We start from the raw sequence: 25631 nt of genomic DNA, 5'->3' as shown, positions 1-25631 counted from the left end.
CCAGCATCCTAGTTGCCTAGGAGTTGAAAAGTTGACTATGGGGACGTTTTGTCTCCTGCAGTGGTAAGGAGGTCCTGGTTTAATCTAGAGTCATACAGTGGACAGTTCTGCTAACATAGGAAGGGGAAGTCAGAGGCCAGGCAGAGAGAGGGGGCAGTTTAGAGAGGCCCTTATAACTAGCTTGTTGTTTAACTTTTTTTTTTTTTCTCTGTAGTGCTCTTAGCTTTACAGAGAATTTAATTTTTTGGTGAGTATAATTTTCTAAAAATATCTTCTTTTATGATTTCCAATCTTAACAACTCTGCCATGACCTTTACCTTCTCTACCTTCCTGCAACCTCCCTGCTGAATGAACTAGGCCTGCATTTTTTCTTTTTAAGGACTTTCCGTGCCTTTACCAAGGGTTTTACAGACTATCCTTTGAGTTTTTAGGCAGCTTCTGATGTCCCAGATCTTCCTCTCATGTCAGAGATGTGCTTGACCCTGAGACATGTGTGGTTCTGCTCTGGAGGCTAATTATCTTAGGTGGTGACCCTTTCACCTTCTAGGTTGGGAATCTATTACCTCTCAAAATGTTTAACATTCTGCCTTTTAGACAGGGGAATTTTTTGACCTGTTCATCAAATATGTGCTTTCATGACTCAGGAGTCCCCTAACTCTCCTACTGCTTTTGGTATATTTTATTGCTCAGTTAGTTTCAATTGGCCTAGCAAAACGTTGTGGGATACTTGACATTTTGATATCTTAGGTATTAAATTGAAAAGCATCTAGTGGATCATTTTCATATGGTAATCCTAAATTCCCCTTTCCTACTCAGAGGAATATGGTACAGTCTTCAGGTCATCTTGAATATTTTTTTTTATTGATCTTTGAGGGGCTTAGTCATCTTTGCTCTTCTTGTCTACAAAGTTAGAAACCTGTCCACACCTGTTGGACAGACCAATAACCTTAACATGTGCTAGTACAGAGAAGCTTTTAGGGGATTCTCACCTCATTCCGTATATCTTAAGAAAGCTCAAATGCTGGCTCTTTATAAGGCCCTCTCCAGACTCAGCTGTGGAAGGAGGGAGAAGAATTAGCAGGTGTGCAAATGATGTGGCCACTTTCTTTCACAGCACTCCTTGCAAAACTACCCTAGTGGGGCACATCAGGCACAGAGCTTGGCCCTTTAGATCTATGCCTGGAGGAGCTTCAGCCCCAGATGTGAGACATCCAATGTAGATAAGCAGAGGCTTAGAGACCAAAGTCCCAGTGGATGATAGAGAGAACCCTGCCAGAAAGGTGGCATCTCAGATGTTTGGAGATAGGCTTGAGGTAGAATCCCAAGCAGGGATCTAGGGCAGAGAGGCCTAAAAGTGGGTAGAAGGAGCAAAGTTACTGGCTTAGGGCTCAGGGGCAGGGCTTTAGCCCCCAGCCGTTTGTGGTGAGGACCTAAGACCCCAGGTGGCTCATCACCACAGCCCTTAGGCAGATAGAACAAACTGGAGACTTGATCTTTGTAATGGAATAAAAAGGAAGCTTGTTAAGGAGGAAGTGATTGAGTGTGGGGCTGTACAGCCAGCCTGCCTGGGTTCAAAGTTCCATTCTGTCCCTTACTACCTGTATGACCTTGGTCAAGTTACTTATGCCTACCTCATAGGGTTTTTGTGCGAAGCAAATGAACTGATATATGTGAAGTGATGAGAACAGGGCTAGCACAGACTAAGTGTTAAAAAAAAGTTAGTTATTGTTATTATTATTATTAGAAGTGGCACAAATAAACAAATCAATCACAAATCAACAGGGTGGTCCTGATGTCAAATCATCAAAGTTATCCTTATTCTTCACTTCCCTCTGAGTAAGGACTGGTCACAGATCTGGGGTAAGGCTGAGGTTCTGGATGGGGGTCTTGGTGTGGAAAAGAGCAGTAGAGGGAAGGAAGTAGGCAAATTCTTGCAAGTACAGTTGGGAGAATGACTTTTTTTGGAGGATGGGGTGTGGGGGTGGGGGTGGGGCAAATTCTGACACATGGTCATTGTGTCCTGTAACCAGTCTAGAATCTCTGGGCTCCCTGGGACCCATACTAGAAATGTGAATAGTGAGAGATGAATCTGAAAAGCTCTCTGGTATAGGCTGATTCCTCTAAACCTCCAGGTTGTACAGTGGCTACAAGAGAGGTCGTGCACCTCTGGCCTTTATGCTGGCTCTATTCTGGAACTTAGAACATTAAAATACAGACCCTGTTTCACAAGTCATGCCTTCATGGTTCTGTTCCTCACACATGCAAACAAAACAGGACTTTAAAAAGAGTTTATGGGGGGCGCCTGGATGGCGCAGTCGGTTAAGCGTCCAACTTCAGCCAGGTCACGATCTCGCGGTCCGTGAGTTCGAGCCCCGCGTCAGGCTCTGGGCTGATGGCTCGGAGCCTGGAGCCTGTTTCCGATGCTGTGTCTCCCTCTCTCTCTGCCCCTCCCCCGTTCATGCTCTGTCTCTCTCTGTCCCAAAAATAAATTTAAAAAAACGTTGAAAAAAAAAAATTTAAAAAAAAAAAAAAAGTTTATGGGGTGCCTGGGTGGCTCAGTTGGTTAAGCTGCTGAATTTGGCTCAGGTCGTGATCTCGCAGTTCGTGGATTTGAGCCCTGTGTCATGCTCTGTGCTGACAGCTCAAAGCCTGGAGCCTGCTTCAGATTCTGTGTCTCCCTCTCTCTCTGCCCCTCTTCCCTGCTCATTCTCTCTCTCTCTCTCTCTCGCTCCCTCTCTCTCTCTTTCTCTCTCCGTCTCTCAAAAATAAACGTTAGAAAAATTTTTGAAGAGTTTATTTACAATAATAATAATAATAATAATAATAATGAGTACCATTGTTGGAGAGTTTAATCATGTGCCAAGGCTCTGTGTATATACCTGTGTGCCACATAGTGAGTGCCTCATTCAGTCCTCATAACAACTCTGTGGAGGCACATCTTATTATCGTTTGTATTTTACAGATGAGGAAATAGGCTCCAGAGCATCCAGTAACTTTCTAAGATCAAATAGCCAGCAAATGGTAGAGCCAGAATTCCAGGTCAAGTAGCTCTGTGTTAGAGCCTGAGATATTAATGTAAAGAGACAAAGAATGCTTTGGAGTTTCTATCTGGAAGGAAATACAGCATTTTTGACAGAAGTGAAATATGTGCTGTTTGCTCCCTTCCTTGGTGAGCTGACACCAACCTGAAACATTTGCTCCCCTCCCTGGGCGGCATCTATTTTGTTTCTCCAAGGACACAGATTCACTCTGTGGAGACTGTGCCAGAGGCCAAAGTTCCTTATAGCTTCTGAGACCACAAAACCCTTTTCAACAAGATCCCTCAGGCCCAGGCCCTAAAAACCGTGTAATAAATTTACCATCAAAATAATCTCACTTGGCCCCTCTGAGACCATTATGCTACAAACAAAGGTAACGTGATATTCCAATAAATATTTCTCCTGTGAAGTCATTAGGGTTTTTATCCCCCCCTACACAAAACTGTATTTTTCAAATTTAATATAATTTCATAGTTCCCCTAAATCATTCATGGGTATATATACAACATTCAACAGTTCCACATCCTGTCATTTGAATAAGAATGATTATTAAAGTTTAGTCTGAGACTAAAATGCAAAAGCATTTTACTGTTTTTATTATTAAAAATGCAATAATGAAATATTTTAAAATGTTATAGCAATTATCTTTTCATTGCACAAAACTGCGTTGTCAACTATGTCACATTAAAATGTTAAATCACTATTTTAATATCAAATTACAAAAAGATAGAAAATGCTAAAATTTGTCTTCTGTGCAGTGTATTTCTCTCAGCATTTTAGTACATGTGATCTGTCTTGGTTGAGAGGTGCTGCATTATACAGGAAACACCACAGATTTTGAAGGTCCCAGAGTTGAAATAATGACAAGTTCTAGGAAATATGTACGTCTTCATCACTTTAAAAAGTTGGGATAATTAGCTATTTTTCTGGGTTCCTAAACCCACGCCTGCAGGACATCACTGGAAAGTGAGCAAATCCTGAACATCTGGGCTTACAAAAATGAAATGAATCACAGAAGCCATTCTGTACATTGTATGCTGTGGGCGTCAATGTTGTGGTCTCCCCTAGACCTGCTGGGCCACCTGCATTGGGTTCTCACTGGCAAAGGTAACAGTAGAACAGTAGGGCAGCTCTTGTTGCCCTGGAATGAGTGTTAATGATGAAGAAGCATGGGGATGAGGGGTACTGTATTCAGACACTTGCCTTTCAATGAATCCAACTTGGTTCTCACAATATTATCTATAAAACTGAACTACATGTCTTCATCACACTGGATGTAATCATTACACGGAGGACTTTGACCTTGGACTTTGTCCCATTATATTGTTAAAAAGCAAAAAATATATATATTTTTAATAGATTTCATGAGGAGCTAATTGTGCATAGCTTTGATTGCTTATGGGGAACTATCAGATGAGGTCCACACTGGGTCAGCAATTTACATTTATGCTCTTTGAATCACAAGGTCTTATAATCTATGCAGTTTTTTTTTTTTTAATGAGCTTACTTGCTTTCAACAAACAATAGCCAAATTATGGGAAGAGTCCAAATTACATTAACTGATGAATAGATAAAGAAGATGTGGTTTATATATACAATGGAATACTACTTGGCAATGAGAAAGAATGAAATCCTGCCATTTGTAGCAATGTGGATGGAACTGGAGGGTATTTTGCTAAGTGAAATAAGTCAGTCAGAGAAAGACAGATATGATATGTTTTCACTCATATGTGGAACTTGAGAAACTTAGCAGAAGACCATGGGGGAAGGGAAAGGGGAAAAAATAAACAGAGTGGGAGGGAGGTAAACCATAAGAGACTCTTAAATATAGAGAACAAACTGAGGGTTGATAGGGGTGGGGGTCAGAGAGAAGGGAAAATGGGTGGTGGTGGGCATTGAGGAGGGCACTTGTTGGGATGAGCACTGGATGTTGTATGTAAGCGATGAATCATGGGAATGTACCCCCAAAACCAAGAGCACACTGTATATACTGTTAGCCAACTTGATAATAAATTATGTTAAAAAATAATAATAAAATAAAAAATAAAATGAGCTTATAATCAAAACTGAAAAATCATCTGAATAGTACCAATTATATTATATTGTATTATAGACAAATTACACTGCTATATTACAGTGTTAATGGAGATTGCCAGTCAGAAACTACTTATCTTATGGGTGGTTAGTAAACACTTGACTGATTTACACTGGTGTTATTCACATTAATACATCAAATCAGTCCTAAGGGATGCTACAAATTGAAAGCTTATAACTTAAAAGAACTTTACTTTATTAAAATTGAAGGAGTAACTCCTTATACTTGCCCCCTCCTCCTATATTAACATCTTTGTTTAGTTCTTGGGTATCATAGATTTGATTCCTCAGGAGATACAAATGAAAATAAGTGTGCGAGAATTTTTATCAGGATGTGCTTTGGAAAACAACACTTATAAGTGGGTGAGGGAAGCAGGATGGAGCAGAAGGCAAAGTTGAACTGTGATTCTGTTGCGACAAGCCTGCAGCCAATCCCTGAAGTCTGAATGTGGACTGCCCCTGAGAGAGATCCCCAGATTGAGGCAAGGGAGCCTGGACTTGCTGCCTGTCATTGACCAGTCATGGGATGTGGGCTACCTCTGCAGAAAGAAACATAACATTGGGCAAGACAGTTCTTTTTGGCTGAGGGCCATTTCTAGAGAGGGACTCAGCTCTGAGTCATCAACAGGTAACATCCTAATAGCTGGGAGAATAAGTGCCTAGGTCCTGAAGGTGGAATTTAGGTGGCACACCATAGAGCCCACTACCCTGAATTATACCACAAATTCACCACGTGGGAGTTAAACTCAGTCTCTTCTTAACAAGTTAAATTTTTCTTCTGACTTTCCTCTCTTTGTAATCAGCATCACCATTTTTCCTTACCCAAGGTAGTAGAGTAGAAATCTGAAGATTTCTAAAAATTGCCTTGGGCGATTTTTAACAGTCTGTCACATTTAATTTCCAGCATATTTATCCTTTTAAACAATTTTAAATAATTCACTACAAAATGAAATCTGGCATAAATCCTATCTGTCTTTTACTCCCTGAATTAACTAAAGAAGCCAAGACAACAGATTTCTAGGCAGTTTGGAAACTGGTGATATAACTAAGGAATGAGGAGGTGCTGGGTTTTTTTTTTTTTTCTCTTTTAGAGAAGAAAGGTTGAGTCAGTGGTCGTCAGGCAAATAAATTCTCAACTATTTTCTGGAAGTCTAACTCTGTTTATAAGAATGAAAATGAATGACCTTGAAAAATAATGTTGTTATTTTATGTTAAAAAAATTAGTTAACATGAGCTAGATGTTTTCAGAGATTGAGATTAAAAAAAAAAAAAAACCTAGCTAGGAATTGTGGGTACAATCTCACCTTCGACTCATGTAACTATGCTGTCAGAGACCTAGCTGCCACTCCAAACACTGTCCTCAAAGTACTCACAGGGAAACACGGGGGATATTAAATTATCATGTAATTAAATTAAATTATCACTTTGCAGTCCCACCAATAAGGCTGAAATGGCACTTCGGTTATGAATCCTTGCTTGCAAATCCTTTTACTCTGGGATGAGAACTCCTTCCTGGCAGAAGCAGTTTCGGCTTAAAGGTGAAATTGTGGATTAGATGTTTGTACAAGAATTCTTGCACCCTAAGGACAAAAATTAAAACTCATTTGTTTTTTGTACTTACGATCATCGGGTTTTTGAATAATTTTACTTGCTCAAAACATGGGTCTATATTGTACATATTGATAACGTCATGTTCTAAATATAAAACTGTTTTAAATCTTAGCAATATCTTCTAGTTAAGTAGTAAGTAGGGACATTTTAATGTTAGGAACTTTATTTTTTTTTTTTTTTTTAAATTTTTTTTTTTCAACGTTTTTTATTTATTTTTGGGACAGAGAGAGACAGAGCATGAACGGGGGAGGGGCAGAGAGAGAGGGAGACACAGCATCGGAAACAGGCTCCAGGCTCCGAGCCATCAGCCCAGAGCCTGACGCGGGGCTCGAACTCACGGACCGCGAGATCGTGACCTGGCTGAAGTCGGACGCTTAACCGACTGCGCCACCCAGGCGCCCCATAATGTTAGGAACTTTAAAATGTGCAAATAGCTGGGGCGCCTGGGTGGCGCAGTCGGTTAAGCGTCCGACTTCAGCCAGGTCACGATCTCGCGGTCCGTGAGTTCGAGCCCCGCGTCAGGCTCTGGGCTGATGGCTCGGAGCCTGGAGCCTGTTTCCGATGCTGTGTCTCCCTCTCTCTCTGCCCCTCCCCCGTTCATGCTCTGTCTCTCTCTGTCCCAAAAATAAATAAAAAACGTTGAAAAAAAAAAAATTTTAAAAATAAAATGTGCAAATAGCTATTTCCAAATGAAGAGGCCAGAAACCAGCAGAATTGGTTTGAAGCAAGAGCAGTGGGGGCCACCAGAGTTTATCTCCTTCACACTCATTGTATGCATAGCACTTACAAGATACTATAATGATGTTCACAGTGCAGAAAAAACATTCTCTCAGGTTTCTAATAATATGAAAAGGAAAATAGGGCAGGAAGACTGTTGGTGTTCAGTTTTCTTCTTTAAGCCTGTGAGGTTTCTTAAGCAAGTCCTATTAGATGCATGAGATGATGATGACGTTTCTCCAAGAAACCACCCTTAAAGTCTCGGGGCCCATAATGAGCCTGTGTAGCTGACACAAAGTAGTGCCCCCAAGTATACTTTAGATGTATGTGTTTGTATCCACACAGGAAAGTGCACATCCTCACTGCAAGTGTACCTTTCCACGAATGAGCCATATGAGAGAACCCTATAGAATGTTATTATATGCCCTCCCTGTTTCCTTCAAATTCTCTTTGGGATCTATGTGGATGACCCAGGTGGCAATGAATGGATGAATAGTAGTAGCTTAGTGCCTAGTGGCACCACACAGTGGACACACAGAGATCTGCTGAAATACATGTGGTGATGGATGATAGGCCAACATTTTTGGACCCAACAGTCTTCACTCAGGAATGCTTTGGATAAACCGTCTGAACAAGGGGCTGTTGAAAGGATAGCTTAAAGCAGAAATCCTCAAACTTCAGCCTGTTTCAGGATCACTTAAGGGCTTATTAAAACACAGATTCCTGGACCCCATCCCCAGAGTTTCTGATTTGGCATGCCTGGGGTGAAGTCTGAAAATCTGCATTTCTAACAAATTCCCAGGTACTACTGCTAGTCCAGGGATCACACGCTAAGAGCCTAAAGGAAAGAGACCCTTCACTGTTCTCTTCTGAGGTCCTCAAATTCATTCAAGTTGCTGGGCCCAGTGGTGAGTTTGACTGCAAGGTGGAGATGAGTGAATGCCTTCAAGTAATGAAGATGAGCCAGCGATCTGAGATGGGGCAGGGAGTGTGGAATAGGTCTGCACGAAGACCTTGGGAAATTAGACAAAGAGAGCAGTGTACTCTCCTCCTTCTTTGTAAATGGTACAGTAAAGTTGTATAGCTACCCCTCTTTTCTTTTCATACATCCTGTTTGTTTTGTCCGCACAAGCAGCATTCCTGCTGCCTTGCAGATCCATTCTTCCTCCACTCCAGTCACTCATTTCTGGTGGGCTTAGAATCAGAGCATTAGGCTCTTGGGCCATAAATATGGGTGCATAACCTTCTTCCCTTAGTAAATATTCCTGTGGGACATGACCAAAGCCTAGCCAATCAGAGTTCTTCCTCAGGAATTTGTACATTTTACTAGTCAGGAAAGTTCTAACTCGATTTCCGCGCAGAACTCTGCAAATATGTTCAAATGTGTTAGCCATATGGCCCACCATGGAGAATATTCAAAAGAATGAAAAAGACAAAAGTCAAAAAGAAAGAAGAGAAGTGAACCATGTCAGCATTAAATCTCTGCACCTAGTCAGTCACTAAGGGCTCAGAGCTATTTGGGTTCTGCAACAATTTCTTCATCAGTGTCTCTCTAACTCTCATCTCCTTACTGTCACCCTGGTTTATTGTCTGTTTCTTTCTGAGAGTGATTTTAATTGGTTTTCTGTCACTTGCAAAGGGGAGAATCCTGACTATTATCCCTCTTAATTAAACTCTGAAGGACAGAGGTGTAAGAGGCACAGAAGGGTGTTAGTGATAGGATGCTCACACAGACTGCCAGGCTCTTGCAGCTACAAGGAGCAGAGCCTCACCAAGGTCTCCTTAAGAGAAAGTCCACTGACACATATGCAGAGACTGAAAGAGGAATGCCACCAAAAAGCTGAGACAGGTTTAGGGCCAGCTACTCTCTAGGTCTCTTTCTTCTAGCCTTTCCTGCATGTCATTGCTGCTTCTCAGAGTGTCTGTTCCATTCTCCATTTACTCCTCTTGAGCCGTACTGTGCCAGTTTTCCAGTCCAAATCCCAGGAGGTCGGCTAATGACACTGCTATTCGTATTGCGCAGGGCCCCTTGTTCCTGACCACTTGTGGGTGGCCAGCCAACCTCTCTGGGTGAGGCACAACCTCTAGTCCCATCAGAACCTTCCTCTGAACAATAATAAAAAAGCTGGGGAATTTAGGAGGAGGCAGACACTCCATTTTGTCCATTGTAGGAGATGTGTGTTCCAGAACAGGAGGAATGAAGAATCATGGCATGCAACATCAAGCAAATATTAAATAAACACATTTGCAACTGAACATTGAAAGTGCACCAGAGAGGTGGGTATGGGGAAGATACAGGTCAAGGACTTGCTAAAGTGATCTGGGTCAGAGCCAAAGGCTTCAGGTCCTAGAAAAAGCAAGACCAGGGTGGACACTTCTAAGCGCAGAAGGCTGAGACTGCTCACAGCCACAGCAAAGTCTCTGGCCTCTACTTGGCTTGACTTCTACTCTCTGACTGGTGGAAAATGGGGATAGCCTCCACATGTTCTTCCCTTTCCCCTGTCTCTCCAAAAGACTGGCGTTGTGGCGGGGAGGTGGGGGAGTCATACCGATCTAGAGTGGGGTTCTAGGAATTGACCGTGGGCAAGTTTCTCAGATTCTGAAACCTTAGTTTCCTCATCTAAAGATGACATTATTGGCTTTCAAAGGGTTTTTATGAAGAACAAATAAGACAATGCCTGTGAAACACTTAGCCTAGTTGCAGGCACAAAGTGTTCATTGGATGCTAGTTATCATTGCTATATCATCATCATCATCATTATCATTTTCATTACAATATTTTCAAGGTGAATGAGTGTAATATGACTCCAGGGATACATTTGTGAACAAAGCTTATCTCTCTACCTGTTTACTGATACTAGTCATTTTCTAACAAACATCTCCCACTTAGAAGTAAAATTAAAATCCTAATATATTTAAACTATACAGTTATATGTGCCAAGTGAATACTACTTTACACAATTTAGAAGATTTTTATTTTAAAAAAGAAAGAGAGGAAGGAGGAAAGGAAGGAAAGCAAAAAGGGGTATGGAGGGAGGGAGGAAGGGAAGAAGGAAGGACTTGTAAAAGTCTTTTCCTTTTAAGATTTTATACTTTGTTATAAAAGACATTGATTCCTATTGTTAATTGATGTATCAGTGCAATAACAACAACAAAAAGCCAGAAAAAGATACCTAAAAATCTTTTCATTTTGTAATACAGAATATCTGGGTATATTTATGTAAGATACATACTTTATGCAAGATAGTATAAAATCATATCTTGCAGAGACCTTATGTAAGATAATGTAAAATCATTCATTTGGTCCAGCATGCCTCTAGCATTATCAAAAGTTCACTTGAAAAATATATGAAAAGGTTGGGAGGATGTGGCTTAAATATAATCTTCAAGTTTAAAATTTAATTTTACATACTGCCATGCTGTTTCATTAAATATGCAGGAGAGGGAAGAGTAGTATTTTTCAGACTTGAAAAAATTAATCCATGTTTCTTGGCATGGACAACCAATGTTATATTTAAAATATACATATATAATGTGAGACCCATTATCTAATAAAAGTCATGAAATCTATCTTATTCACTTTGTAACTTACACTGACTGGAAGTTGATCAAAGAAAACTATTTCCCTTTTTACTTTTTATTACATTGTTACTATTTTTATGGACAAAATTTAAAATGTATGATAAAAATCCAATATACAGTAATTGAAACATACAGTCTGACCTCACATTGTTCTGATAAATCTGTTCATTTCTGGCCATTTTCAGTGTTGCTATAGTGAACAGTGTTGACAAGTGGATGAAAAAAGCTTATAAATGGAATTCTGATCATAGATAAGACTGAACATAAACTGTCTCCCCACATTTCTGCATGTTAGGAGGCCCGGCTTGTGCCCCAGATGGCCATCTCCCAATAATACATAAAACATTTCTTGCTAGAGCTCGGCACACGTTGAATGCACAGGTCATTTGAACAGAACAATAATTCAATTCAGTTAATAATGACCTCACTGGGAACAAACACAGACACAGGATGATGCTGTTAGAAGAACAAAATCGTATTAGAGTTTTAAAAATGAAATTCTTAAAAAGCCGCCATGCTCTCTTGTCAAAATAGCACTTAAATGTATTCAGTGTTTAGCGACCAGGCAGGCTCACTGAGTTTATTTTAGTCTCTTGAATTTTACTGCTGTGTTTCTGTGCCATGTTTCTTCAGTTTTCATGCTGGTAGCTTTCCTGGGAAGGTCAGTGTTGCCTACTGAACTCTCTATTGGCTTACTGGCTGAGCTCTTTGATGAAGAAGCCTTGAGTTTTTCACTTTTTCTTTTCTTCTGGCTGAGATGGCAGTCAATGAGGAATGACTGCAGAAAGTTTCAGAAGGACGCATGGGAATCATTTAATCAGACCAATAAAATAAGCTATTTATGTATATAACAGTTATAGTAACCTCAACCACCAAGGCCATATTTCCCTACAATAATTTTTAGGTTTAAGGATAATTTTATTTCTAGCTTATAAGGCTTAAAATTCAGGATTCCCTTCTTTGGCAGAAATGAATGAACTCAGCCAGGAGAAATCAGAATCTAGAATGACCCCTTTCTGGCATCTACATACTTGCTAACAAGATAGCTTCATGTTTTGACACCACTGATGTACATGAGATCAGGCCCCACCTACATGGAATTTTTAGCCATGATGTTCATTTCTGTATTTTAAAACTAAGCTCAAGTGCTATTGAAATTAGGCCCTTTATTGTCATAATTTTAACTGTTAAAACCATGTTATCTAACTTAATAAACAGCAGGAGCTTTTAATATGCTTAAAAAAAACTTTTTAATGTTTATTATTTTTGACAGAGAGAGAGACAGAGCATGAGTGGCGGAGGGGCAGAGAGAGAGGGAGACCCAGAATCCGAAGCAGGCTCCAGACTCTGAGCTGTCAGCACAGAGCCTGACACAGGGCTTGAACTCACAAACCGTGACATCATGACCCAAGCCAAAGTCAGATGCTTAAGCAGCTGAGCCCCAAATATGTTTTTTCTTAATACATTTTATTAAAAAGATCTTTAACTTTTGGGATGCAAATTATAAACTTGCAGAAAATATGGGTAAAAAGAAAAAAGATAGTCTGTTCAGATCATTGTGACTTTTTTGAAGTTTGCGTGGTTCTCTCTCTCTGTCTCTGTCTCGTCTCTAGTGGGGAAGAAGCAGAGAGAGAGAGAGAGAGAGAGAGAGAGAGAGAATCCCAAGCAGGCTCTGAGCTGTCAGCACGGCTGACGAACCCTGAGCTGAAATCAAGAGTCAGCTTCTTACGTGACTGAGCCACCTGGGTGCCCCACATCATTATTATTTTAATGTTGGAAAACAGGGAGAAAACTTTGTAGAAATTTTGTCAGCAATTGTTTTATAGTTTAATTATTTTATTTATTGCATGCCCCCTCCCCATCCCGTCTATCCTAGTAAGCTTAAAAAAGCTAAATCTACAGAGTTGTACATTTATGCTTGGGGAACACATTTTTTTTTTTTTTTTTTACTGAGGTTTTCTTTTTTATTCAAGTATAATTAACACATAGTGTTATATTAGTTCCAAGTGTATAACATCATGATTCAACAATTTTATACATTTCTCAGTGCTTATCAAGATAAGTGTACTCTTAATCTTTATTTCACCCGTCCCCTCACCCATCTCCCCTCTGGCAGCCACCAGTTTGTTCTCCGTATTTAAAAGTCTGGGGGGTGGCAGGAAACACATTTCTTTATAGGAACTAACTCATTAACTTATTTCTGTACCTGCATCACCAATATCAACTGGAATACCCTGTAATAGTGGCAGTTTATTAACCTCTGCTGTAAAAGCAGAAGTAACACTCATGCTCTTCTTTCATGAAAATGGTGGTTAGGGTTAGGGGTGTTTTAGGGAGAAAGTAATCTGGGGGAGAGGGGGAGGCAGTTAAAGAAGCAGAGTCATTTTCCACTACACATATATACATTTTTAAGGATTAAAGTGGTATCTATAATCCAAACAAGATATCCCTTATTCCTTCATTTTCCTCTCCTTGCTTTTACTGATACTTCTCCCAGAAGATACAGTCCTGGCCGCTAAAAGAACTTACTATCTGAAGGAGAGGAAACATAGAGGGTAAATAAATAAATATACAAGGCAGCAGGTTATTTAGGGACCATGTTCATAGTATAGGAGTTCGGAGAAATAGATAAGGAAAGGCTTCTTGAAGGAATTGCAACGCGTATGTGCAGATTTTGCTCCTTTGATATATACGAGGTTGTCTCTCATTTCTCTCTGAGGCTGAAGGGGGATTTCCCTTCCTGTCACTACCCCCAGGTGCTATTCTGTCTCACCACCTCTAAAGATGCAGAAGATCCTTCTGCAGCTATACCCATTGTGTCAGTGGCAACAGCTCAGCTTCTCAGTTTATCTGCCTTAAGGCTGGCAAGGCTTGTGGAGACTAAGAGTGTTGAAGAGTACCCTTCTCAAGGGAAAAGGGAGGGAGGTGGAGCACAGGAAGCCACACTCCTATCCTGGCTTAGGCACTTGGAAAGGGGCAGCAGGAGGGAGGAAAAGTCCAGCAGTGCCGCTCATCATCACAACAGTAACATTTACGCAGCACTTACTGTGCAGAGAACTGTTCAAAGCAGTTTACATGGGCTATTAACTCAGGTGACTCTCCCAACAACCCTATAAGGAAGTACTATTAATACCCCCATTTTACAGATGAAGCACAGAAAAGCTAATTAAGTTGCCTAAGATCACACAGCTACTTAATTGACATAGTTGGGACTTGAGCCCAGGCACGGCTGGACTCCAGCACCTCTGCTCTTATATGGTTCACAACTTAGGCTGCACATTAGAATCATTTGGAGAGCTGTTAAGCAATATTGATACCTGGGCCTCAATCCCAGAAACACTGATTTAATTGATCTGTAGTGGGGCCTGGGGGCAGGAGTACTTTTTAAATTTCCCCAGGTGATTCTAATGTGCAGCCAGGATTGCCAACCCAGCTCTTCTACCTCTCACTATCCTGTTAACTCATTATCTCTGCACCTCTCCCCTCCGCCCTGTTACTGAGACTATTTTACTCTGATCTTAGACTCTGCCATGCTCATTTTTCTTCCCACACAAAATGGCTCTAGTAGTGGTGTTAAAATATGTCCACAAATCCTGTGACACTCCTCTCTTCAAAAGGTGAAGCCTAACTGCCCCCACCCTTGGGATGTGGGCCGGATGTAGTGACTTGCTCCTATTAAATAGAATTTGGTGGAAGAGATGGTCTGGGACTTCCAAGACTAGGTCCTAAAAGAGCTTGCAGCTTCCTCCCTGTCCTGTCTTGTGAATCATGGACTTGCCCGCTCTGGGGGAAACTAGCTGCTATGCCATAAGAACACTCCAACAGCCCTATGGGGAAGATCTCATGGCAAGGAAATGTGGTTTCCTGCCAACAGCCAGTGAAGAACTAAGGCCTTCCAGCAAGTAATGACCGAGGGAGCCAAACTGGGAGTGAATCTTCCAGCCCCAGTGAATCCTCAAAATGACGACTACAGTCCCAGCTGATGTCTTGAATGCCACTTCATGAGAGATCCTGACCTCAAGCCATCCTCCTAAGCTGATCCCAGATTCCTGACCCTCAGAAACCATGTGAGCTAATAAATGTTCATTGTTTTACACCGATAAATTGTGGGGTAGTTTGTCATGTAGCAACAGATAACTAATAAAGCTGCCTTCATCCCCACCCTCCCACATTGGCTTGGAGCTGGGGAAGTTGCCAGGGCTGCAACAGAAAAGTTGTTCTGACATCCCAAGGTGGAATTTTGAATGTATTTACCATAGAAACATAGTTCCATGCATATTTATGTATGTACATATATGTATGTAAATGCATAGGAAAAGTCTGGAAGGAAGAAGCCATACTGTTGATAGTGGTAGAACCAGAAATAGGAGAGGGAGTGGGATTAGGAGTGGGGGAGGAAGCCTAGGGGAATTTTCCTTCCTGCCCTGTAGACTACTGTGTTGTTAGGATATTTCACACTGAGAACGTATCTATGTATCACCTGGGTAATTAAACGTATTTTCCCACGTAAAAGCAAGAGGGGTAAAAAAGAAGCATAATTGTACCTGAGTGTGGGTTCTTTTGAAGCAGAGTATTAGGAATATAGTTCTACAAGTACATTATGGATACAACAGTATTTCATAGTCTGTCCTGACAGCCTTAACATCAGGCCCAGCACTGCATTGCGGGCGCTGTACTGATGAATGAACGAAAACAGGCCTTGGAGCTTGACCCGCACGTGTGTGTGATTTCCATCTCTGACAGTCACTAGCTTGGCAAGTCGTGCACCTGTTCCCAGCCTGTTTTCCTCATCTGTACAGTCAAGATAATGATAGAGAATTAAACAGGGCTTTACACAGTGCATGATCCAGAGGTGGCACTCATTAACTGTCATTGTATGGAAAAATATGTTCCTAGTTCCAAACATATATATTTTGGGATTATTACAATGTAAATAAATTGAGGGCTCCATGAATTCTATGTTTTTGTTGTTTTACCTTTTCTTTGCAAAAGGTCCACAACCCAAAACAGACTTTTAAAACACACTTAGTGCATGAATATTGCAAACATTGCAGTGATCAAATATTTGGTTTTTGTTTAAAGTGATAAAGACCTGAACATATTTCATACTTACAGGGGAGAAACTGGGGACAGTGGAGATGCGCACATAATCCCAAAGAGTTGAAACAACGCTAAATCTGATTTGTACTGGACGTTAACATCAAAGAAAGCTGGACCATTGCATCCTGCACACAGACATTAGAGGTCACACATAGGGATCCTATAGACCCCAGAATATCAACAAAGGTATTTCCTTTAACCCATACAGTGTTTTTGAAAAACATTTGAATTTGTTGCCCATATTTAAACTTGGAAGATTTTATATAAAAATACAGGTCTCAGACTGCTCTTAGAAAATTGACATATCTGGCTATCTCATGTCATTTGGCTTGGACAGTGTTATGGACTCCTTTTTCTGTCAGGATAAGGGTTTTCCAAGAGGCCACAATTCCTACTTGGACTTGCCTGTGTTACTCACTAGGGCTACTTCCTTGCCCCTGGGTGCATTCAGTTTGCACCTCTGAAACTCTGGATGTTTATTCCAGTGCAATAAGAGTGTTATTGGTATAGGATGATCATGTGCTTTGACAATTATAAAAAACTGCCTAAGCATGCCTACAATGTAGAGATCCCAGAAATGAAGGCCATCTCTTTCTGTTTACCTTTTAATGAACTGAAGGAAAAAATGTAAAGCTCTCTGAAATGTTTCTATGAGGACATGAAGAGCTGCTATTTATAGTCTACTTCTGCAATGAGGTGATATTTATTAGGAGGATCTCCCGTCTCTCCAGTGCTCTAAAGTTATATGTCATCATAGCCGGTCTATTTGTGTCGTTTTTTCATTGGATTGAGTAGGCTGGGACTCTTCCCCTCTACACATGCTCCAATCCTACCAATGGAAGAAAAGGCTGAACCATGACACTGGCCTTTGATATATATGAGAGATACTTATCAACTTTGGTGATACTGAGTTCATTTTTAATATCATGGAGTCACTTGTAAATTAATACCTATTCGATACTTGTGAAATCAATGTTCTTATCTGGTCATTATTAAAAACAAACAAAAAATCAGTCCTATTTCCTTAACTGTGCTTGAAAATCTCTTCACAGCACAATTATTCCCCATAATTAACAAAAGCTAAAAGATGAATTTGTGGTAAAAAGAGTCTCTCATTTGCTAGTAATATTTTTAGCCTGGGGCATTTCCCCCCAACATTTTATTAAGGAAATTTTCTTTTCTTTTCTTATCTTTTCTTTTTTAAAGATTTTACTTTTAAGTAATCTCTACACCCAACATGGGGAGATCAAGAGTCACATGCTGTACTGACCAAGCCAGCCAGGTGCCCAAGAAAACATACAGAAAAGTTGAAAGAATGACACAATGAATACCCGTACCTTTACCATCCAGATTATATGATTTACATTTGCTATATTTACTTAACACATACACATTTATTCCTCTATCAACCTATCACTTCACATTCATTTTTTGATACATTTCAAAAGAAGTTGCAGACATCAGTGCATCCGACCACCCCAAACACTTCAGCATGCATATCATTAGAGTTCAATATTTGCTTATGGGTTTAAAAATGTTTTTAGTGTGGTACAATATGTGTAACATAAAAAAATTACATTCGAATCATTTGTAAATATGCGGTTCTGTGGCATTAAGTACATTCACATTGTTGTACAACCATCACCACTGTCCATCTCCAGAACTTGCCATTTTCCTTCACTGAAACTCTGTATCTATTAAACAAGAACCCCCCACTCCCCTCTCACCTCAGCCCCTGGCAACCACCATTCTCCTTTCTGTCCCTGTGAATCTGACCACTCAAGGTACCCATATAAATGAGATCATACAATACTTATTCTTTTGTGACTGGCTAATTTCATTTAGCATAATGTCTTCAAGGTTCATCCACATTGTAGCGTATGTCAAAATTGCCTTCCTTTTTCAGGCCAAATAGTATTCCCTTGTATGTGCATAGTATATGTTGTTTATCCATTCATCCACTGATGGACACTTGAGTTGCTTCCACCTTTTACCTATTGTGAATAATGCTCTTATGAACATGGGTGTACACATGTCTTTTCAAGTCCCTGCTTTCACTTCTTTTGGGTATATTCCCAGAAGTGGAATTGCTAGATCATATGGTAATTCTATATATAATTTTTTGAGGACTGTATGGTTTCTTTTTTATGTAAAATTTACACACAGTGAAATACACACATCTTAATCTACAGTTTGATGGGTTGCGGCAAATGCATACTCTAGTGGATATTTTTTTGTTTCTTTTTTAGGTCCTTAATATATGTAAGAGTTTTTCAGTTAGAATGCTGACATTTTCTGTGACCAGAATCCTGATGGAAAGAGTGTGGTGTTATATGACACCAGGCATTCATTTTCAGGATCTACTGACCTTACTAATTCTCATATTTTGAAATCTGTAAAAGATCTCACAGTCCTGAAATTAGGAATTTGCAAAAACAATTATCTCCATCTTCCACTACCAACTATAAACACTTAAGCTTGTGTAAGCAATGACTATAGTTGTTTCAAAGAGGGATTTTTAAGCAGAAGAATGCATGTTGAGCTAAGTTGCATTCTTACCCTACCCGTTACAGGGGATGAGATGATCTCCCCCTGTATCTATCATGCAGATTTTCCAGAGTCTGTAATGAGGCTCTTCCTAAAGATTCTAAGCAGGCAGTGAACAATATTTATCTTGTGTATCAAGAATTTATGTTATTGAAAATGAAAACAACAATGTATACAGCAATCAGATTGGTAAGGTAGTAGTCTCATTGTGAAGGATGTGGGAAAATAGGCATTCTCAGATACTGTAGGTGGCATGATAGGAGGGTTTTACTTACTGCTTGTTAACATTTTTAATATACCTTTTTCCAACCTCAGGAGTTTCACTTCTAGGGATTTTTTTTACAGAGTTGCTTGTACAAGTGCACCAAGATATATATTTGTACACTGTTGTGCACTGCTACATGGCTTATAGTAGAAAAAAACTGGATACAACCCGAATAACAGTCAGTGGGTAACTGGTAAAAATAATTCCTGATATACCCACGTTTAACTGGTGTAATTTGCTTTAACAGCTTGGACACAAATAAGGTTACATCGTTTCTCTTTTTTTCAAATTTTATTAGGCCTGAACATCTATGTGCCCGATTAGTGCCAGAGGAAGTCCACTGCCTGTCTCCTTTCTTAAGGCCTCTTCCCTCCCCTTAATTATACAACCACCCTGAGGCTTTACTCTTTGCAAAGTGGCCAGTCCTGCTTCTAAATGCCTCATGGAGAGAGAACTAGGGAATCTGATTAGTTTATTACAAGCCTTATTTTCAGCTTCTGTTGCTTCTGTTTGCCATAATATGACTGTTGAAAGCTGCAAAAGTAATAAATAGGGTCTAGCATTGTAAAATAAAGATTAAAAAAAAAAGGTTTGATTGAGACTTGTTTTAAAAAAGTAAAAGTAAAGATTATCTTATCTTTAAATGTGATTTATCTTTGAAGATATACAGATAACAACTCTAATTGCAACAATGCTCTAATTTTTAGAATAAACAAAAAAATGAATCAAGTATTGATTTGGTTAGGGGCATAATTTTTCCAGCAAAATTGTATGATAGCAAATTTTGACACTCTTCACTTCATGCTGACTTTTAGAGCAGAATCATACAAAGGTCATTTTGAAAAAAGATGTGAAGTCTTCATCAGTTTTCCTGAGAGCTTCTCTTAATCCTTTGATATTCAAATAATTCTCCTTTTGAAGAATTTATCCTCTTATCATCCTTGTTGTTTTTCTCATCTTTAATTGTTAACTGGTCTAACACTGCCAGATACTCATTTGCTTATGGAACAGTTCTCCAAAATCACTTTCAATGACTTCGTAAAATTCTGCATCTTTTGCAAGATTAGCAATCTTACATGGCCACTGAAATGCATTTTATTTACATTGTATTGTTAGATGTTTATAACATCTACCATCAGTAAAATGACTGACTGGGTGGGGATAGATGCTGGTATTAAGTCAGGAGGACTATTTAAGTAGAGACTAATTTAGTAAGTGGTCAGTTTATTAATGGAAATTTTCTGTTATGACCAATTTTTGCTTTCCTACACAACTTAGCAACTAGTGATTCAGATAATGATAATGAATAGCTGGATAACAAGAAATTACTATGCAGCACTAAAAAGGAATGAGTTGTGTGTTGACATGGAAAAATGTTTCACAATGCATGGTTAAATGAAAAGAGCAAGTTCCAAGGATACGAATAGCATAACAATGTTTCCATGAAATAGTAATAGTAAAGGTTAGCGTATGCATCAAAAATATAAATAAATAAAACAACTTAGAAAAGTATACTGTATTAGCAGTCATTTCCAAGAGGTGTGGGGCAGGGAGGAAAGCTCATCTTGGTGGCCTTATTTTTAATGAGTAATTTATTACACTTTTAAATCTGATAAAAGCCAACTAAAAATATTTTTAACTAATACAGCTTAGAAATGTCCAGAGGTTAAAAAAGAAAAAACGAAAAGAAAAGAAAGATGGGCTGCCACTACATTAATGTCCAAAGAGTATAGTCTTAGAAAGAGCTTTTACGGACCCATTTTGAAGGGGCATAATGGGATTCTTCAATATAAACCTGTTTTGTTATAAACACCCCAGAACTCATTCTCACAATAGTCAAGCCACAAACATTTACTGAGAATCTGTTATTTTCATGATACTGCGTTGCACTTAACCGCTCAGAGGAATACAAAGATCTTTAAGACTACAGGAGCCTGTCCTCAAAAAGCTAACAGCTTTTTGGTAAGAGGCTCCTGACTGAACAAAGTAGGCAACAGCACCTGATCACCAGGACCCAAGGTCTCAGCAAGATGGTACACCTGTGCCAAGGTGGAGACAGTGATTAGTTGAGTTTTCAGAGCCTGTGCTGCTGCCTAAAATTCTGGGCGCCCAAGCATTGGGTGAGTGTCAGAACTGAGCATAGATATTCATCTTCAGAGAAGAATGCAGTTTCTTCATTCTCCATGGGAAGAGAAATTCATAGATTTGTTAAAGACCAGTTAGAGCTCCATTCAGATCTTGTGAAGGCTTCAGGGGGCTTTTGATGGGGATACTGAAATGAGGTGGTAAACAGGGGCGGGGGATTTATTTTTTTACTCTTCTGCCCTATTTTATGAATGAGAAACCTGAGGCTGACTCAAGGTTACACTGCTGCTAAAGACAGAATCAGGATTTGAGCCTAGCACTTGTGACTCTAGAGCCTGCTGTCTTAATTTTTATAATCCATTCCTTTCTCATTGCAGGTTATAGTCTAATTGTCACCTGCTACTTGTGGAAGGAAGAGATGTTTGGCATGGCACTGATCAATGTGTATATTTACTGGGAAGTTTACCCCAGGAGAAAAGAGAAAACCAGCTGTGTGAATGGAATTTGGAGAAAGGTAAAACCTCCTTGTAAACAACAACAAGATCCATGAAATCTCTATAGTCTTCCTGGATCAGAAGTTGGCAAGATTTCTGTAGACTTGGTCTTCCTTTTCACTCCTGGAAATAATCCATTTAGGGCAGAGTTGAAGCACATAAACAGAGTAATACTTTCTCTTCTGCCTCTCTTCTGCTTAAGCAGTAGACAATCAGCAGTTCTTTGGATTCTCAACTTAGTTGCAACAAAATTCACTTTGAAAAATATGCTGTTGAGACACTTCAATTACAGACTCACTTTGTATGGCATATTCAATATATAGGATAAAAGTGCTTTATATGTGCTATATAACAATAGCGATAATGTAGTGTGCTGTAGTATTTACCACTTAATTGTACCAACTTGGTCTTTACAGCTCTTCAAAATACAGGGAAAGTATGACCTTATTAGAGTGAGAGTTAAAAACTTTAAAAAACTGTATATTTAAAAAAAAAATCCTTTGTGGGGCGCCTGGGTGTCTCTGTCAGTTAAGTGTCTGACTCTTGATTTCAACTCAGGTCATGATCTCATGGTTTGTGAGATGGACCCCAGCATCAGGCACTCTGATGACAGAGTGGGGACTGCTTTGGATTGTCTCCCTCACTCTCTCTCTGCCTCTCTCTCTCTCTCTCTCACTCAAAAATAAATAAGTAAATAAATAAATAAACTTTAAAAAAATTTTAAAAATCATTTGATCTTTTAGGAAAAGTTTATTATATGTATTACCTTGCAAAATAGTATCATAGAAGAATTGGATATAGAAAAAAAAGGTTTTAGTTCACTACTGTGATCATTATAAAATAGAAGACAAATTATATAGGTCGCTTCCCTTGTTGCAGAGTGAAAACAAACTAGTATGTGAAATGCAAAAATACCCCCTTCTAATGGAAAATGTCTGGGAGTCACTGCCTTGAAAAATTTCTAAAAAGTACTCAACATCCTAAACAATAGGAAAATAACTTGTGTATAATGAGCTACACATTCTCTTCTTCTTTGCCCTCTTTATCTCTGAGAATGTGAGGAGTTGGCATTGAACATAGCAATGACTTATGGACAACCTCAAAGGTCTATGAAAAAAAAAACAATCTGCAGTTTTGCTGAGGCAAGCATCAGAATCCCAAACATTATTGTCTGAGAACAAATCACTTGATTAGTGAGTGGGCTCAGCCATCCACCTGGTATTCACATCTTAAGCAAGATCTTATGGTTCTCTATAATCGCCACATCTGCAATAAATCCTGAGAAGAGATAATAACTTTGTTTCTTTGTAAAAATGGCCCTGAAAAGAAAGTCAACTGCCAGTGCAGTGCTAAAAAATGATGGCATTTATTAATTTTCATTATCATATTTTTTATATTTAAAAATATATTTATATTTAGATTATATTGTAATTAGATGCATGACATTGGAGGCCTCTTGATATACGTATAAATTTGAAGTCTCCCTGCGTATACAGGCATTTCTCTGCAGACTGGCACATGACTTCTGTAAATAGAGATGGGAAGACACCTTCTGGTTTCACCTGTTGGTTAGAAAAAAAAGAAAATATTATATTACTGTGATCTTTTGGGGGATAAGCTCCTTGAGAACCTAAATGTACTATGTAACTGCCAGGGTCTGAGATTGCTGTTTGTCAACAAAAGCTCTCTTAGGTCCATGAAGTAGTTGCTTTCTTTCCTCTAAATTTTGCTTTTAAAAAACCCTCTGTAATTGACCTTGTTCACCATTCTGCAGCTGAGAAAGGGCTCATTGTTTTTAACTGAGAGTTCCACATAGCAATCACAATAATCCTAGAATTTTATAAACCACAGAATTAAGATGGCTCTCCAAGCAGATATCACTAGGCTGTTGATAGGTGAAGAGCTTATATTTTATGCCATCCTTGATATATATACCTAGGCCCCTCTTCCCCAGAATGTTATTAGGTATGTTAGGTTCTAACTGGAGACTGAAGTTGAATCACTTATTATTCTGCACATGCCCCTTACTGGTAGTCGGTGAAACTCAGATGAGAATACCCTGTCCAGGATTTGATTATGATGATACATGGCAAGATGTCAAGCATCTTCAGAGGTCTTAGATTTCTGGCCTAATGCCATTTGAGAGATGACCTCTGATTTTCATTTGGCCTTCATGAGGATGTTGCAAAACATTATTCTCATAACTGGTTTTAGCTGTAATTCTTTTTTTTTTTTTTTAAGTTTTTATTTAACTGTAATTCCTAATGGTTGTTGTGGAAAGGTGGTAGCATCATATAGTTGGACTTGTAGATTCTGAAGAATCTTTGTTGTCTCAGAAGAACTCAAGGAAATGTAATTTCCAAACCTGGAAAAGATTCATATCTTTGAATCACTTGTTTAGTCTTATTGCCTTGAGTTAGATAAAGTGAGTTACTCTTTATGAAGCCTAAACAATGCCAGAAACACATCATTAAAATGTTAATTTAATTTGGCATGTTGAGGTAAGAATCCAGACAGTTTGGTTCACCTAAAAGTGAGTGGGATTAATGATACTGTTTTTGATCTAGAATAATTCTGGTCACATGAATGAGAGTTCCAAGGCAAGGAGATGGAGGTTAGTTATGAAGATGTACTCACCACCTTTGCAGTAGGTTCAGGACTAAAGTATAAAGTTTGCTTTCTTCAGAGTTGTTGATTGCATACTTTTGGAAAACATTAAATTCACTTTTAAGAGGAAGGCAAAAGTTAAAATTTATTTGGCTAATAAGTTTAATTTTGTGATCATGGGTTTTTCTTTTGTTCTTCACTTCCCTGCCAACTCCTTTGAACTAAAATGGAAGATCCCTTTTTCATATGCTACCACCTTGTTTTGCAAATCACCAGCAGGCCCATAGTAGAAGTTAAAACTTTGCAGGCCCAGATATCACAAGAGTATTCTTTTTCTATTTGCCAAGATAAAATCCCAACTTATGGCTTAGGACCATACTGTAAAATGTAAATAGCATTTTAATGAGCCCTATAGAGGAAGACTGGGCTGGGCCAGTTGCCCGCCACTGAAAGGCTGGATTTAAGGGTACCTTGGGTCATAATGAAACTAGTTTGGTGGTCTTAGCCTCCCTAGTAGACATTTTCCCACATTAGAAACCCAGCACAGGAGATCATACAATTCCTTACAAAGGACAATTGTAGTTCTGCCCAAAACCAGAACTGGAGTGTGGATGGGATAACTAGAGGAGAAGCTAGATCAGTTAAGCTTTTAATTCTAAATTAAAATACTGCCTAAATTTAGGAGGAAAATGGAAAGGGGAAAATAACTGCATTGTGTATTTTTATTTCTGTCCACATTCTGTAATCTCAGACACTATCTAAGGACATCTCTTTTTTTCCATTTCCTTCACTATCCATGTTTTTGACTCTGTGAGAATATATTTTTCAAAAACATTGACTAAAACCATTGTGTTAAACTCTCAATCCTAATAACTCCAGCTCCTGGGGCTACAGGTCTGAACATCTCAACTAGATTCCATATGAACTATACTGGTATTTTTCCAACCTCTCCCTGATTCCAAATTCATCTTCTCTAACTAGCTATATCTTACCTGTCCCTTAATCCAAGCACTGTCCCAGTTCCTACAGGGAACCCTCTGTAATGACAAGCACACACCTTCATCTCACCTTTTTAGTACTTGTCTATATGGAATAGTTAATGCCTAATCATATGCATTTGATAATCAAGTTGACTGAAAATATAAGTGAACATTTAAAAGGTAGATTAAAAAAAAAAAACCTCCAAAAATAAGATGCTACATTCCTGACTTTACTTCAACAAAGAGGATTCTTTACTCCTTTTGCCTCTTTGGAAAAAGACTGGGGCTCTAAATCCCTTAATAATTCTACTTGATTTAAATCTGACTTTAATCCTGCATGATAAATTAAGATTCTGTATCTTTTCACCCTTGCTTTTTGGAGTAATTTGTCTAACCCAGCACCTGCATAAATAGATCAGATTCTCTAAGCAATCCAAAGGCATTCCATTTAGGCAAGGTAGAGCAAATGGTGCTATCTGCCACCCCACCAGAGGACATCCTGACCTGGATA

General features: G+C 39.2%; 1 protein-coding gene across 2 annotated transcripts in view; it reads left to right on the top strand.

Moving 5' to 3' along the window:
• Positions 1-25631, top strand: part of ATG10 (autophagy related 10) — a 449505-nt gene that overhangs the window by 64079 nt on the left and 359795 nt on the right. For both annotated transcript variants that reach the window (XM_058728214.1, XM_058728204.1), the window contains exon 3: positions 21417-21553. The gene's annotated coding sequence lies outside the window, so the exon portion shown is untranslated. The remainder of the gene's footprint in view (positions 1-21416; positions 21554-25631) is intronic.

The sequence above is a fragment of the Neofelis nebulosa genome, chromosome 1 (assembly GCF_028018385.1).
Source record: "Neofelis nebulosa isolate mNeoNeb1 chromosome 1, mNeoNeb1.pri, whole genome shotgun sequence".
In the NCBI taxonomy this organism is placed as follows: Eukaryota; Metazoa; Chordata; class Mammalia; order Carnivora; family Felidae; genus Neofelis; species Neofelis nebulosa.
Note: the sequence above shows the minus strand (reverse complement) of the source record. Positions and strands in the feature narration are given on the sequence as shown.